This window comes from Staurois parvus, unplaced genomic scaffold (assembly GCF_062004578.1).
Source record: "Staurois parvus isolate SC_StPar_1 unplaced genomic scaffold, SC_StPar_1.0 ptg001260l, whole genome shotgun sequence".
NCBI classification, from domain to species: Eukaryota; Metazoa; Chordata; class Amphibia; order Anura; family Ranidae; genus Staurois; species Staurois parvus.
In genome coordinates, this window is record NW_028319056.1 from 283,657 (window position 1) to 298,514 (window position 14,858).

At 44.1% G+C, this 14,858-nt stretch overlaps 1 pseudogene across 1 annotated transcript in view; it reads right to left on the minus strand.

The window, feature by feature from the left end:
* LOC149437751 (serine protease 33-like) overlaps window positions 1–8,831 on the minus strand; it is a 43,502-nt pseudogene extending 34,671 nt beyond the window's left edge. Inside the window, exon 1 of the transcript XR_016308015.1 lies at window positions 8,706–8,831. The product of XR_016308015.1 is annotated as a serine protease 33-like (transcript). The remainder of the gene's footprint in view (window positions 1–8,705) is intronic.
* Between the last annotated feature and the right edge of the window lie 6,027 nt (window positions 8,832–14,858).

A 14,858-nucleotide genomic window follows, 5' to 3' on the forward strand; every position in this document is an offset into this window, starting at 1 on the left:
GGGGATCCATCCTGCCTTGTATCAACAGTTCAGGCTAGTGGTGGTGTCACGGTGTGGGGGATCCATCCTGCCTTGTATCAATGGTTCAGGCTAGTGGTGGTGGTGTCATGGTGTGGGGGATCCATCCTGCTTGTATCAATGGTTCAGGCTGGTGGTGGTGGTGGTGTCATGGTGTGGAGGATTCATCCTGCCTTGTATCAACGGTTCAGGCTGGTGGTTGTGGTGTCATGGTGTGGGGGATCCATCCTGCCTTGTATGAATGGTTCAGGCTGGTGGTGTCATGGTGTGGGGGAGATTTTTTTGGCACTAGCAAGGTGGACCTAATAAAGTGGCCGGTGAGTGTATATTCAACATCAAGCGCAGAAATTTAAATTTTTTTGTCACAAGATTTCCTTAGTCTTATGGGTCATTCTGTGTGGAAGACAGAGATGATCTAGTGAATGAAGTATGTCACCACAGCACCCTTAATTCACAATGTAGCGATGTATGGAGCACTGCTGACATCACCATGTCTGCATCATTGAGAACAATCCACTACCTGGAGAAGATCTGAAGAGGAAGAAGACACTATGGGGTTTATTTACTAAAGCTGGAGAGTCCAAAATCAGACTCCCTTCTGCATAGAAACCAATCAGCTTCTAACCTCAGCTTGTTCAATGAAGCTTTGGCAATGAAACCTGGAAGCTGATTGGTTTCTATGCAGAAGTGAGTCTGATTTTGGACTCTCCAGCTTTAGTAAATAAACCCCTATGCATCATGTGATCAGCCAGAATACACCTAAAACAAGCTAAGTTTAAAAAAAAGAAAAATATAAAATACTGCGGGGAGTGAACTCCAAGGGCAAAGGAGGTCTATTCAAAGAGGAAGCCTGGAGCTTGAAGTTGGACTTAAAAATTATCATCATTGCAGTTGATTATCTTTAGAGATGAGCGAAGAAATGAAAAATTCGATTCGGCTGATTCGGCGAATTCCAGTATGAAATTCGATTCGATGCGAATTTCTTCGCTACGAAGATGACTTATAAAAAGGGTTTCTAGGCTTCAGAGAGCCTTTTTTTAGTGCAGAACACTGTACCTTTAATTTAAATGCCCTTGGAGATGAGGAAGGAGAAGGAGAAGGAGAAGGATGAGAAGAAGGAGAAGGAGAAGGATGAGAAGAAGGAGAAGGAGAAGGATGAGAAGAAGGAAAAGGATGAGAAGAAGGAGAAGGATGAGAAGAAGGAGAAGGAGAAGGAGAAGGATGAGAAGAAGGAGAAGGAGAAGGATGAGAAGAAAGAGAAGGAGAAGGATGAGAAGAAGGAGAAGGATGAGAAGAAGGAGAAGGAGAAGGATGAGAAGAAGGAGAAGGAGAAGGATGAGAAGAAGGAGAAGGAGAAGGATGAGAAGAAGGAGAAGGAGAAGGAGAAGGATGAGAAGAAGGAGAAGGATGAGAAGAAGGAGAAGGAGAAGGATGAGAAGAAGGAGAAGGAGAAGGATGAGAAGAAGAAGGATGAGAAGAAGGAGAAGGAGAAGGAGAAGGATGAGAAGAAGGAGAAGGATGAGAAGAAGGAGAAGGAGAAGGAGAAGGATGAGAAGAAGGAGAAGGAGAAGGATGAGAAGAAGGAGAAGGATGAGAAGAAGGAGAAGGAGAAGGATGAGAAGAAGGAGAAGGATGAGAAGAAGGAGAAGTATGAGAAGAAGGAGAAGGAGAAGCAGAAGAAGAAGGATGAGAAGAAGGAAAAGGAGAAGGATGAGAAGATGGAGAAGGAGAAGGATGAGAAGATGGAGAAGGAGAAGGATGAGAAGAAGGAGAAGGAGAAGGATGAGAAGAAGGAGAAGGAGAAGGATGAGAAGAAGGAGAAGGATGAGAAGAAGGATGAGAAGAAGGAGAAGGATGAGAAGAAGGAGAAGGATGAGAAGAAGGAGAAGGATGAGAAGAAGGATGAGAAGAAGGATGAGAAGAAGGAGAAGGATGAGAAGAAGGACAGTTCTGTGACAGTTTCTGTCTATTTCTGACAGTTCTGGGACATTCACTCCATACAGCGGTTTCAACCGCTGTATGGAGGGAATGTCATAGAACTGTCAGAAATAGACTATTTATGACAGTTCTGGGACATTCCTTCCATACAGCGGTTGAAACATTGTATCTATTTGTTTCCATAAATGGATCCATTTATGGAAACAAATAGATACAATGTTTCAACCGCTGTATGGAAGGACAGTCCCAGAACTGTCATTAATAGTCTATTTCTGACAGTTCTATGACATTCCCTCCATACAGCGGTTGAAACCGCTGTATGGAGGGAATGTCATAGAACTGTCAGAAATAGACTATTTATGACAGTTCTGGGACATTCACTCCATACAGCGGTTGAAACATTGTATCTATTTTTTTCCATAAATGACATTCTGCAAATACACTTAGAGTAGCGCTGCAGATACACTTTTTGCCGGCTTGGAATTAATCTTATTTTCATCCTACTTCTTCTTCTTCATCCTCATCCTCATAAGAAGAAAAAAAAGAAGTAGGATGAAAATAAGAATAATTCCAAGCCGGCAAAAAGTGTATCTGCAGCGCTCCTCTAAGTGTATCTGCAGAATGTCATTTATGGAAAAAAATAGATACAATGTTTCAACCGCTGTATGGAGGGAATGTCATAGAACTGTCAGAAATAGACTATTAATGACAGTTCTGGGACTGTCCTTCCATGCAGCGGTTGAAACATTGTATCTATTTGTTTCCATAAATGGATCCATTTATGGAAACAAATAGATACAATGTTTCAACCGCTGTATGGAAGGAATGTCCCAGAACTGTCAGAAATAGTCTATTTATGACAGTTCTGGGACATTCCCTCCATACAGCGGTTTCCGGCAAAAAGTGTATGTGCAGAGTTCCTCTATTCTGCAGATACACTTAGAGGAGCTCTGCAGATACACTTAGAGGAGCTCTGCACATACACTTTTTGCCGGCTTGGAATTATTCTTATTTTCATCCTACTTCTTCTTCTTCTTCTTCATCCTCATCCTCACCCTCTTCTTCTTCTTCTGAGGATGAGGATGAGGATGAAGAAGAAGAAGAAGTAGGATAAAAATAAGATTAATTCCAAGCCGGCAAAAAGTGTATGTGCAGAGCTCCTCTAAGTGTATCTGCAGAGCTCCTCTAAGTGTATCTGCAGAATAGAGGAACTCTGCACATACACTTTTTGCCGGCTTGCAATTATTCTTATTTTCATCCTACTTCTTCTTCTTCTTCTTCTTCATCCTCTTCTTCTTCTTCTGAGGATGAGGATGAAGAAGAAGAAGAAGAAGAAGAAGTAGGATGAAAATAAGATTTATTCCAAACAGGCAAAAAGTGTATGTGCAGAGCTCCTCTAATTGTATCTGCAGAATAGAGGAACTCTGCACATACACTTTTTGCCGGCTTGGAATTATTCTTCTTTTCATCCTACTTCTTCTTCTTCTTCTTCATCCTCATCCTCAGAAGAAGAGGATGAGGATGAGGATGAAGAAGAAGAAGAAGAAGTAGGATGAAAAGAAGAATAATTCCATGCCGGCAAAAAGTGTATGTGCAGAGTTCCTCTATTTCTGACAGTTCTCTCACAGCTTCTTCACATGTACAGCGGTTGAAACATCTGTATCCTAAATGGAAACTAATAGATACAATGTTTCAACCGCTAAACATGTGTTCCTTCTGTCAGAGAACTGTCAGAAATAGCGGAGCTCACTGCAGGGACACTTTTGCCGGCTGATCGGGAAATCTTCGATTCGCGCACCCGAAGTAGGCAAAATTTCGGTTTCGACGCGAATCGAATATTTCCTGAAATTCGACTCGAATTCCGGTTCGCCTGGTTCGATTCGCTCATCTCTAATTATCTTCAACCTTTTATGCAAAATTGTGTCAGAAATAACCACCATGTAAAATATATATTCAAGAGAATCTGTCATCTTTTTGAAGCTACTGTACATAGATATGATCTGACCAATGGAAATAATTGTATCAATGCTAGCTAAGGTTTCTGAAAACATTATGTGTAAGGCTCAGATCACAAAGCTAAAACACCAGGAAAAGAATACTTATTTATTATAAAAAGTGACAGTTATTTTCAGTTGAGTCTATTTACATTAATAAATTACAATCAATGTACCATGTACCCTGTGTTCTGCCAATGCCCCAAAATCCATCCATTTTTGTAGGAGGTAGCGGATACTATCAAGCAACTCACATCCGTAGAAGTAGGTGACAACCCTGTGGTGTGCCTATTGCACATATCGGAGAAGCCCATCTTAGGGTGTAAACTGTCTTAAACAATCCATCTCTTGAATGTGGCGAAGGCCTGTATACCACTTCTGTGGAAAAAAACTTGCCCCCCCCCCCCCAAAATCCTCATGGTTTGCCAAGGTTAACAAAATATGAGACATGGAGGACCTCACGGCCACCTTTTATAACATTGAGGAAGTTTTCAAGGAGACTTGGAGACCCTTGCAATTCTTTGTATATGCCGATGCCTTAACACCCTCTCACAGATGGGGTAATCTCCTTTGTGCTCATTACCCTCCTAGGAAGAACTCTCCAGTCTTCCCTCTTCTTTCCTTGCCCCCCATCCCCCACCCATCCCCCTTCAACTCTCTCCCTTGTCTTCATCTTCTCCCTACTCATCATTTCACAAATACGATGGTGGATAATGACATCTGACACCACTCTTCATGCAAAAATCACTCCAGTTCTCATAGAGATGCCAGAGGTGGACAACAAGCCCAAACCTTGTTCTCCAAAACTGACCATTGTGGCTCTAGGATATTAAAGCAGAGCTCCACCCAAAAGGGGAAGTTCTATGTGAAGGACTGCTCCCCCGCTCAACATTAAGGATTGGCACCTTTGGGGAGCGGGTACCCGAATTTGACAGGTATTCGCTCCCACATCGTCGTGGCGATCAGAAACGGAAGCTGTCCTCCTTCCCTCCCTGTAGTCTTTTGGAACACATGACAGGTCCCAGAAGACTACAGGACCATTCACAAAGCGCAGTACTTCTCACGCATGCGCAGTGGGCACCCAAGCTGTCACAGCCGGGTGCCCACACTGAAGATGCCGGCCTCCTGGAATACAGGACGGCCGGTGAAATGAGCTGTGGGGGGCACACCACGGGACCGAGGGGCAGGTAAGTGGCTGTTTTTTAAAAGTCAGCAGCTACAGTTTTTGAAGCTGCTGACTTTTATTTTTTGATAAGTCGAGTGGAACTCCACTTTTAGGTCAGCTGACTTTGGAAGGAGCAAGACTCTGTCTGCATGCTCGTCAAACCACGATTTCACAACATCAGCTGTGTGAATCAGAACACTATCATCTTGGTAAATGGCGCTGTGTTAGGGGAACAATGTCTGCACCATGGGGTGCCCATGGTCAGCCAAAATTTGTACATAGTTGCTTGCAATGACTCTGCCTTTCAAGGGCCTGCAGAACACCAAAACCATGACTGTGCCACGACCATGCTTTACAGCACAAGACAGTCCTAGTCATAAGCTTGGGACAGTGTTTGCCGGTGGTTGGGAACAGGGTAATAATTATTTGTTTACTGTCTTAAGAAACAAAAGTTGTAAACACTACAGCTGGCCTTAATTGTCATTTTCAGTAGCTGAAAGCAGGTTCCTTTCATTGTGTTTCATCAACCAATCAGCTGCCTTTACAGCTTAGTAAATGAGGAAAGAAACTGTATATCAAAATTTTGATTGTGAGCGAAGTTTTAAGTAGGAATGATCTATATATACTAGGGGCGAACTGACAACTCATGGGGCCCCCGGGCAATAGGGGATCATGGGGCCCCTGTGTCCTTGCCCAAACTCAAAAAAACCTATGAAAAAGGTACCAGGAGCATCTCATGGGGCCCCCTACTGACCCTGGGCCCTCGGGCAGTGGCAGAGTTTCCAAATGGTCAGTCCGCCCCTGATATATACAGTATTATACTTTATTGCATGCATGTTAGTGCATGTTATAGATCGGGCATATGTTCTGGATGGGTGAAGTATCCATATGTTTGCTACGAAAGAAAAAAATTGACTATTTTGAATGGGACTCTAAAGGCTTCTAATTATTGTATATATTCCAAGTACTCTGTTGGATTTGGTCATCTGTTCTGAGATCCACTAACCACTAATCTCTGGAAAAGAACCAAGTTGCTGTGGAAGTTCATTCAAATTGGAGGAGATAGTATTCTATACCTGTCCTCTAAACCACTAAACCTGCTACAAGACTTCTAGGCCCATTCTATACTATGATGCATGAAGGGGAGCTGCCCTGTATGGTTGGGATAATGGCCCTCCATGCAGCTCGCACACTGGGCAGCGTTGGCCTCAGAAAACACATCTATGCAGGCTATAGCTGATGTGATACCAGGAAGCACAGAGATGAGGATCGTGGAAAGCATGGATTACAAGAATGACAGGAGCACAATGTACTACTGAGGTGCTGGTCTTACAGGCAGGCAGAAGTACAGAAGTACAGGAGTATCATAGCAGCAGTGGGATGCTGAGCTTGCAGCAACAGAGACGTGACAATATGTATAAGGAGCACTAAGGAGCACTAGGGTCCCAGGTAATGCAGGTACACAGGATACAGTTGAGGTACATGAGGAGTCTAGGACAGGAAGGGCACCTATTGGTACTGGCTTAAAAACAGCATGTTCACACATACAACAAATTTGATGACCCTTTGAAGGGTCCGAGAAGCAGCATTGAAGGAACTATCTGGTCTTCTCCAAAGTTCCTGAAGATGAAAATTAGTTGTGCTTCAGATGATCCCAGGTTGCAGCTCTCTGACTCACCCGAGCAGCTACAGGGAACTAAGGACTGATAAACAAATAAGAATCCCTTGCAGCACTGATGTGCAGAAATCAAGGACTTGAATCACAGTAAGAGATACTGAGCAAGAAACAGACTAGAAATACACTGGGAGATACTGAGCAAGAAACAGACTAGAAGTACACTGGGAGATACTGAGCAGGAAACAGACTAGAAATACACTGGGAGACTCTGAAACAGACTAGAAGTACACTGGGAGATACTGAGCAAGAAACAGACTAGAAGTACACTGGGAGATACTGAGCAAGAAACAGACTAGAAGTACACTGGGAGATACTTAGCAGGAAACAGACTAGAAATACACTGGGAGACTCTGAAACAGACTAGAAGTACACTGGGAGACTCTGAAACAGACTAGAAATACACTGGGAGACTCTGAAACAGACTAGAAATACACTGGGAGACTCTGAAACAGACTGCAGACACAGGTGATGCCAACACATAGCAAACAGCTGTAACACACTGTATTGTTACTGATTTCAGATTGTTAAATGGCCACAAGATGGCAATGCTGAGAATGCTGGGACTTGTATGCTGCAAGCAGGATTTCTTCATTCAGTTTAGCTGACATAGACCTTCAGATCCCAAGTGAGTGAGTAAAGGGGTGGGAGCATATAAAAGGGAAAAGCCCGGGAACCCTGGAGGGAGAGGAGAAGACTGAGAGAGAGATGCAGGACATGTGTGAGAATGGAGTGCTGATCCAGTAGGCTTTAGGCTGGATTAGACTGAACCCAAGGACAGAGAAGGGAATTTCCAGCTCACTGATCGTACTGAGAGGCAGGATAGCTGATCCTTCATGCAGTTGGATCGGGTCTTTGCCATTGGCACCACTCTCTCCAATCTTTACTCAGAAAGACATTTCCAACAAATCCTAAAAAAATGATAAAGCCTTATGCAGAGTCAAGTTTATAATGCATTCCTCCTATTTTATATTACCCCCCCCCCCCCCCGCAGCCTTTGATTGTGTCACATTTAGGGACCAGTGAGAATGATTTGTTTCCCTGAAATTTTCACTCTAGCACAACACATTGGAGTCAATTTAAAATGTGAAATGTATTTATCCAGCACCTGTGCTTGTGCCAAAAAAAGATTTTAAAAGTGGAGGGTCCAGATCAGGGGCAGACTGACAACTCATGGGGCCCCCAGGCAATAGGGGATCATGTGGCCCCTGTGTCCTCGCCCACACCCAAAAAAACCTATAAAAAAGCCAATAAAAGGTATCAGGGGCATCTCATGGGGCCCCCTACTGACCCCGGGCCCTCGGCCAGTGCCCGAGTGCTCGAATGGTCAGTCCACCCCTGGTCCAGATACAAATAACTCCTACAACAAAACAAAAAAAAGAGGAAAAAACAAATACAAAACAACAATGAAAAACTAAATCTAAACTACTTTAAAAACACCCCCCTCCAAAAAAAGAGTCTAAATTAAATAAAAAGAAAGAGTAGATTATCTTAATTTCTAGCAATCAAGCAGCTCAAGAGACGAAATTGGGAGTTTCCATTTTGGTAAAGTATTACAAGCGAAATTGGTAATTCTACAGTAATTCAATTTAGCAAAAACATTTTGTTCACAATGATCTCAGAAATCGTCAAATCTTCTAAATCAATAAAAGAAAGGAGTACAATGTATTATCTTCTACCAATTAGACAAAGGACAACTTTGGCAAAATCTCATAAAGAACAGAATCAGTAGTTTTGCAGCAAAATTAATTTGTCTGAAATCACGGCACGGCATCTCATCTTCAGAAATCTTCAAGTCAGCAAAAAAGTTTAGAAAGAGAGTTCCTAGGGGCGGCTCTCTGTGGCCCCAATTTTCTTTGTTTAACTTTTTGTTTGAGACATTAGGTCAGTGCAGACATTTAGTTGAGCTACTTACCTGTGACTATTAGAATGAGTACCGTCAATGTTCTCATCCTGGCAAGGAGAAAGATATTCAGCAGATCTCTCTCCAACTGAACTATGAAGAGTACAATTTTGTGTTTGTGAATTTAAACTTTTTTCGGCTTCCTCATTCTTTATAATAATACTTGGACAAAAGATTGATGGTTTTATTTAAGACAATAAGGCCTTCAACGTCATTGTACGTTCCATTTTAGATTTCCACACATCAGTGGGAGTGGCTGTGCCTCCGGCCTTGCGGTGACAATGACTTTGCAGTCTTGCCTTGGTCTGGCATTCCACCTGCAAGCTATTTCTGTGCTATCTGACACATTGCTCAAGCTCCTGTTTGAGTGAGGTGAGTTGGCCCTGAATATCATAGATGGTTGTTGACAAATGGTTTACCGATTCTAAAAATGTTTTTCAAAATGTCTGTATTCTCAGCTGATGACATGTAAACAGGCAGCTAGGGATCCTGGTAGATGACTTTGACCAAATATGGTCATGACATCATCAAGGATCCCTGGCCTAGTGCTGGGATCTGTCAGTTAATGAGGGGGTGCAATGGGTCTTGATTGGTGAGGGTTTACATCACTGGATGCCAATAATGAAGATGGTGTACATGAAATGGTAAAAAGAGCCTTAGTAAAAAACAACAAGCTGCTATGCACAAGATAGGTACCAATGACCTAGGGAATAGACAATATATATATATATGAAAAGTGCAGCGCTAGTAAGCAACAATTTATATGTAAAAGTCCCTGGTAAATCAGAAAAATATATATTGGGTAGTCCCGTGGATAAACATAAATAGTTGAGGTGACTTTTATATCCGTGTAGAGGTGGTAATGAAATGCGCACTCACCGGAAGCGCATATTAAATACGCATTGAGTATAATTATCCTGCTGCCAGGTGGTGGGCGGTCTCCCCTCTATCGGATCCTAGGTAAGTGGTCCTTCTCCTCTAGAGGTCCCCTTATGTGGTCCTAGTGGGTGCTGTCACTACAGGTGGCCTGGGTGGTGAGTAGCGATCCGTTCTTGAAGTGGGTCTGCGGGCAGCTGGTAAACAAAGATGGCCACCGGAGCTCCACGTTGCTCCGGCGGCATGACATCACGGCATGGTGTAGCTCCTCCTCAAGGAGGAGAAGGACCACTTACCTAGGATCCGATAGAGGGGATAGATGGTCTATAACATCCCTGCACTCTATTACCTGATTCTGTTGCCTGTATCCTTATCTGACCTGACTAACAAAGAACTCCTCCTACAACGACCGCGGCTATCCCTGACCATCAGCTTGCCTGCTCCCTTGTACTTGATTCGCTCATTTGATCCTAACCCGGCTTGTCTGACTGTGCTGCACCTACTTACCTGTATCTGCTCCTGGCTTGCATCCTGACGGCTGCCATACTTACCTGCTGCTGCACCCACGGTCCTGCACCTGGCTTGCATCCTGGTCACTGCCATACTTACCTGCTGCTGCACCCACGGTCCTTCACCTGGCCTGCATCCTGGTCACTGCCATACTTACCTGCTGCTGCACCCACGGTCCTGCACCTGGCCTGCATCCTGGTCACTGCCATACTTACCTGCTGCTGCACCCACGGTCCTTCACCTGGCCTGCATCCTGGTCACTGCCATACCTGCCTGCTTCCACATCCACGCTCCTGTGTCCAGTCCCAGTCTGCATCCTGATTGCCTCAATACCTGCCTGCTGCTGCAACTACGTTCCTGCATCCGCACCTGGCCTGCATCCAGATCTCCTGGGTCTTCACCTACCTGCCGCCAGCTCCAGACCTTCCCGGCACTCATGCCACTCCTGGCTCTGTGCCCTCTGTTCCCACTATCAGCGGCTCCGAGCGGGAGTAGTAAGAGGACGCCTCCTCTCCATGTCAGGCTCCCAACCAGGTACGTGACAGTTCCATCCTATTATACCACTCTTGAGCCCAAGGGACAATATTTTGGCTTTTACATTGTAGAATAATGTATATGTGTCTTCATCATACAGACCTTTTCCTGATTTCCTGGTCACTCTCAATACTAAGAGAAAACCAAACTTCATCCTTCACTTTAGGTACGTTCAGCTGATTATATTGATAAAGAAAGAAAGAAAAAAAAAGATGGCATTTGCCAAAATGTTCAGGAAGTTAAAGCTCTTTATATTATATTGTATACTTCTTGTTTTTATGTTTCTGTTTAGATGTTTTTGTGAATAGTACTATATATCGCTGGCTCCTGAAGAAGAGGATAATGTCCATGAAACGCATCGGGCTACATGGAATCAACATCTTATATTATGAATGTACTAGTCTGATCAACTTTGGATCTTAAAACTTGTATTGTGATACTTTACATATTTATGGATATCATAATGAAATGTATATTGTTTTATAAATGTTAATATTAAAGAATTTTATGTAAGATGATGTGTCTCCAAAGTCCCAAATGTCATTTTTCCCCTTATTTTTCCTACATTTAGGTAGAACAAATGTTCCAGGGCTTCTGGGAAGCATAGAAGCGATTCAGCTGTCTTCAAGTTACGCTTATTTCACCGCTCAGGTTAGCCAATTGGAATTTAACTGTTTTAATGATGATGGAATTTTAAAGGATAAGTTCACCTTTTGACAAAAGATAGTAAATGCACATCTTTTTGCAAAAAAAAAAATGCATGTGATAGTTTTTGTTTTGGAGCCTGTAAAGCATTAGCAGACCATTGGTGCCATGCAGGTCTCCTGCAGATCTGTCAGTGAATCTGCTTGTCCGTATGGGATGTACGATATACGGTGTTTACGGGCAAGCAAATATACCGAAAAGAAGAATGAATGAACTACTATAGAGCTTCACAGCACCGTGGTAGTTCATTGAGAACTACAAGCCAACAGCTAAGGCTGTCAGGACATGTGGTTTTCTCATTCACAGAGGGTTGTAATGGGTAATGTGGTCAGGTGGGCGGAGCCCCACACGGCTGCATTTTTTTAAAAATTTGAAAGCTAGAGGGGAGAGAAGATCCCCCGCTAGCTGTCAGAGTGGGGGAGTGGGGGCCGGTCCATTCATAACATCTTACATGTTACACTCTGAATACAGGTGTAACAAGTACCATGTTATGAAAGGTGAACTTATCCTTCAAGATTACTGATTACTGTTCTGAGTGTTTTTATAAATCATTCTGTTGTCAAATCTTGTATCTAAAGAAAATAAAGTTGTTTTATTTGGGGACCCTTTATTGCTAATGGGGCGTGGGCAGGGGCGGACTTACCATTCGAGCACTCGGGCGCTGCCTGAGGGCCCGGGGTCAATAGGGGGCCCCATGATGTGCCCCTGGTACCTTTAATTGGGAACATAGGATGGGAGAAGCTTGAGAGAAGTCCTGAAGTGAGCATAAGAGGAGGTGATAGTGGATAGTATATATAGTAGAGGAGTCTAGAGGATAAGACAGCAATCAGTAAATGCAGGGGAGGAGTGCGGAGGATATGACATTGGGTGGTATGTATACAGGAGGAGTGCGGAGGATATGACATTGGGTAGTATGTATACAGGAGGAGTGCGGAGGATATGACATTGGGTAGTATGTATACAAGAGGAGTGTGGAGGATATGACATTGCGTAGTATGTATACAGGAGGAGTGCGGAGGATGACATTGGGTAGTATGTATACAGGAGGAGTGCGGAGGATATGACATTGGGTAGTATGTATACAGGAGGGGTGCGGAGGATATGACATTGGGTGGTATGTATACAAGAGGAGTGCGGAGGATATGACATTGGGTAGTATGTATGCAAGAGGAGTGCAGAGGATGACATTGGGTGGTATGTATACAGGAGGAGTGCGGAGGATATGACATTGGGTGGTATGTATACAGGAGGAGTGCGGAGGATATGACATTGGGTAGTATGTATACAAGAGGAGTGCGGAGGATATGACATTGGGTAGTATGTATACAGGAGGAGTGCGGAGGATATGACATTGGGTAGTATGTATACAGGAGGAGTGCGGAGGATATGACATTGGGTAGTATGTATACAAGAGGAGTGCGGAGGATATGACATTGGGTGGTATGTATACAGGAGGAGTGCGGAGGATATAACATTGGGTAGTATGTATACAGGAGGAGTGCAGAGGATGACATTGGGTAGTATGTATACAGGAGGAGTGCGGAGGATATAACATTGGGTAGTATGTATACAGGAGGAGTGCGGAGGATATGACTTGGGCAATAAATAAATGCAGGAGAGGAGTGCGGAGGATATAACATTGGGTAGTATGTATACAGGAGGAGTGCGGAGGATATGACATTGGGTAGTATGTATACAGGAGGAGTGCGGAGGATATGACATTGGGTAGTATGTATACAGGAGGAGTGCGGAGGATATGACATTGGGTAGTATGTATACAAGAGGAGTGCGGAGGATATGACATTGGGTGGTATGTATACAGGAGGAGTGCGGAGGATATGACATTGGGTGGTATGTATACAGGAGGAGTGCGGAGGATATGACATTGGGCCATATGTATACAGGAGGAGTGCGGAGGATATGACATTGGGTGGTATGTATACAGGAGGAGCGCGGAGGATATGACATTGGGTGGTATGTATACAGGAGGAGTGCGGAGGATATGACATTGGGTAGTATGTATACAGGAGGAGTGCGGAGGATATGACATTGGGTAGTATGTATACAGGAGGAGTGCGGAGGATATGACATTGGGTAGTATGTATACAGGAGGAGTGCGGAGGATGACATTGGGTAGTATGTATACAAGAGGAGTGCGGAGGATATGACATTGGGTCGTATGTATACAGGAGGAGTGCGGAGGATATGACATTGGGTAGTATGTATACAAAAGGAGTGCGGAGGATATGACATTGGGTGGTATGTATACAAGAGGAGTGCGGAGGATATGACATTGGGTAGTATGTATACAGGAGGAGTGCGGAGGATGACATTGGGTAGTATGTATACAAGAGGAGTGCGGAGGATATGACATTGGGTAGTATGTATACAGGAGGAGTGCGGAGGATATGACATTGGGTAGTATGTATACAAGAGGAGTGCAGAGGATGACATTGGGTAGTATGTATACAAGAGGAGTGCGGAGGATATGACATTGGGTAGTATGTATACAAGAGGAGTGCGGAGGATATGACATTGGGTGGTATGTATACAGGAGGAGTGCGGAGGATATGACATTGGGTAGTATGTATACAGGAGGAGTGCGGAGGATGACATTGGGTAGTATGTATACAGGAGGAGTGCGGAGGATATGACATTGGGTGGTATGTATACAAGAGGAGTGCGGAGGATATGACATTGGGTAGTATGTATACAGGAGGAGTGCGGAGGATGACATTGGGTAGTATGTATACAAGAGGAGTGCGGAGGATATGACATTGGGTAGTATGTATACAGGAGGAGTGCGGAGGATATGACATTGCGTAGTATGTATACAGGAGGAGTGCGGAGGATATGACATTGGGTTGCATGTATACAGGAGGAGTGCGGAGGATATGACATTGGGTAGTATGTATACAAGAGGAGTGCGGAGGATATGACATTGGGTGGTATGTATACAGGAGGAGTGCAGAGGATGACATTGGGTAGTATGTATACAGGAGGAGTGCGGAGGATGACAATGGGTAGTATGTATACAAGAGGAGTGCGGAGGATATGACATTGGGTGGTATGTATACAGGAGGAGTGCGGAGGATATGACATTGGGTGGTATGTATACAAGAGGAGTGCAGAGGATATGACATTGGGTGGTATGTATACAGGAGGAGTGCGGAGGATATGACATTGGGTGGTATGTATACAGGAGGAGTGCGGAGGATGACAATGGGTAGTATGTATACAAGAGGAGTGCAGAGGATATGACATTGGGTGGTATGTATACAGGAGGAGTGCGGAGGATATGACATTGGGTGGTATGTATACAGGAGGAGTGCGGAGGATATGACATTGGGTGGTATGTATACAGGAGGAGTGCGGAGGATATGACATTGGGTGGTATGTATACAGGAGGAGTGCGGAGGATGACATTGGGTAGTATGTATACAGGAGGAGTGCGGAGGATATAACATTGGGTGGTATGTATACAGGAGGAGCGCGGAGGATATGACTTGGGCAATAAATAAATGCAGGAGAGGAGTGCGG